At 40.6% G+C, this 2,527-nt stretch overlaps 1 protein-coding gene across 1 annotated transcript in view; it reads right to left on the reverse strand.

Moving 5' to 3' along the window:
- The window catches only part of LOC102676381 (cadherin-related tumor suppressor-like), an 81,958-nt gene that overhangs the window by 61,213 nt on the left and 18,218 nt on the right, over positions 1-2,527 (reverse strand).

A 2,527-nucleotide genomic window follows, 5' to 3' on the forward strand; every position in this document is an offset into this window, starting at 1 on the left:
GCGTAAGGTAGACTAATACCGTAGTTGAGCAGGAAAGTAAGAGGAGGACGATAGAGGATGACGCGCAACAGTGGTGACTTGGGAAAGAGAAGGAAGAGAGAAGAAGAGGTTCCAACGAAGGAGACAAACGAGACTCCTCCAGAGAATCTAAACTCTCGGGGTTAACGCGTCTCTTTGCCTGTCTTTCTATTTTTCTTTTGCTCTCTTCGCCGTTCTCTCGTTTTCTCGTTGCGCCATCACTTTGTACTTCTCTCTCTCTCTCTCTTCCTCTCTGTTATTCCTCCTATTCTTTTTGTCAGACTGGCTGATTCCTTCTCTCTTGGTCCACCGTCCCTTCGTCATCTTTCTTCTTCGAGAAACATTCTTCTTCTTTTATACTCTCTCGGTGTCTTCGTTTCTCACGATCCTCTCCATCCGCGTTTCCTTTTAATTCTGGCCAAACGTTTGCTTTAAATTGGACAAAAACATTGTACTGCCGCGACTAGACGCGAGAAAAAAAATTTGATTTTCTTTGCATAGTCTTCCTTCCCGTCGGTATGTCCTTTCTATCGCTCATTCCTCCCTATTTCTCATCAGTCCTCCTCTTTTTCGTCTTGCCATAGTTGCATTCCTTAGTACTATATATATATATATTCCCACACATACGCAAGACATAGCCGAGGAGAAGCAAACATGAGCGTTTCCTCTCTCTCTCCCTGGTCGTCTATCCTAACGCTAATTCACACTGACGTCTCTCTGCCCTGGACAAACCGACCAACGGATAACTGTTGCCTTTCGATCGTATATAATGCAGCGATGGTATTGATGCGCACATACACGAAACAAAAAATGAATTCTCCTTCGAATCTTCGCAAAATCACACACAACGTTATTGCAATTAAACTTTTGTTTATACAATCAGTTTATAATATATGTGTATGAAAGCTCCCTTTCGAGATGATTATCTCGATTTATTATTTCTCTCGCTATTTTTCACCATTCCTTCTCAAATAAATCGAACAGCCAAACATTTTTCAATAGATTAATATCTTATAATATAATATAATATAATATAATTCAATAGATTAATATCTTATAAAATAATCATATATATATATATATATATATATCGTCTTAGTCACGATATCACGTGCGTCGATCGTATACTTTCGATAGTTTAGATAGCCGAGATCGATTTAAGAGAAGGAGGAGCGTGACGTGGAATCACGACGAATTTCGTGGAAAGAGGAAGGAGAAGAGCGGTGGCGCGCAATAGGGAGGGGGTTTGACAGATAAAATTGCTTGGGAATACGGTAGACGTGTAGAGATTCGTGTTCCTTGTTCGAGTGTTTGTCTAGGGTCCCTAAATAAATGTAAATCAACCGCGGTAATCTCAAGGCGAAGCTTCACGGCGGGCATCGGGAGACCAAATGCTATGCATCATTCGATTTTACGTATAGGCGACGCGTGTTCCTACGAACGGCAAGACACTCAACTACCTGCTTCTTTTAAACGGGAACTTTGAGCCATCAAAACTATGCCAAGCCTTCTCTCACGAGAGAGAATTCATTCCAGTCAACAATTTGATATAATTTTTCTTTTCTTTTCGTGTGTATAACTAACGATAAGAATAAATATCAGTCGTGGAATTTTCTCTCGTTCAACTTATGTCTATTTAACGTATACGTGGTAGAAAGAAAAATGTCAGTAGGTGGATACTTATATACTGATAAAAGTGAACGTTGCTATTTATGAATTTGCATTTGATTAGAAAAAATCGACATTTTATTCCGCATCTTTCTCGGTTCGATTGCAACAAAATTAAATTGAGATTCGAAGGAATTCTGTATCACGATTCCAAAATGTAATAACGTGTTTCGATTACGTGAAACGATTGTTAAGGATTGATTTCATTGTTTCGAATAGATTTCGAAAAAGAGAATGACGAAAAAAAGGATGGAGGAAGAGTTAAAAGAAAGAGGAGGAAAAGAAGAAGAAGAAGAAGAAGAAGAAGAATGGAGAGTTGGAGTTGGTTAATGGACATTCAATCTTGCGATAACGGAAGATGTTCGTCCGGTTACACTTTAGCGCGAAATGGAAACTCGGGAATAGGAAAAAAATATTAGAAGCGAAGGGAAGAAGTAGCGGAGGATGGTGGTCAAGCGGCATGGCACGCACACGATCGAGAGGAGACAGAAGCGGGTAGGAGAAACAGCACGGGTTCCTCTTCCATCGGTGGAGAGGTTCTCCTCGTTCTCGTGGGTAAGAGCGAAGTGGTCGGCCCGAAAACGCTCGAACCGTATCTGACGGTCATTAGCGAGCGTGCGCTTCTGAACCGCGAGATAAAAACCGGAGGACCAACCAAGTAGTATTTTACCGGGGACATAGTTCCCAGGAATGATCACTATGCGAAGGTCAACCGATTATGAAAAGATACAGTCTTCGTGGAATCGTTCTACTCCATCCACCGTTTATCCATTTTCCTTGAATTCCGTCAAGGATTTATACATTTCGCAGGTGAATCTCGATTTAATTTTTTTTTTTTTTT

This window comes from Apis dorsata, unplaced genomic scaffold (assembly GCF_000469605.1).
Source record: "Apis dorsata unplaced genomic scaffold, Apis dorsata 1.3 scaffold_339, whole genome shotgun sequence".
In the NCBI taxonomy this organism is placed as follows: Eukaryota; Metazoa; Arthropoda; class Insecta; order Hymenoptera; family Apidae; genus Apis; species Apis dorsata.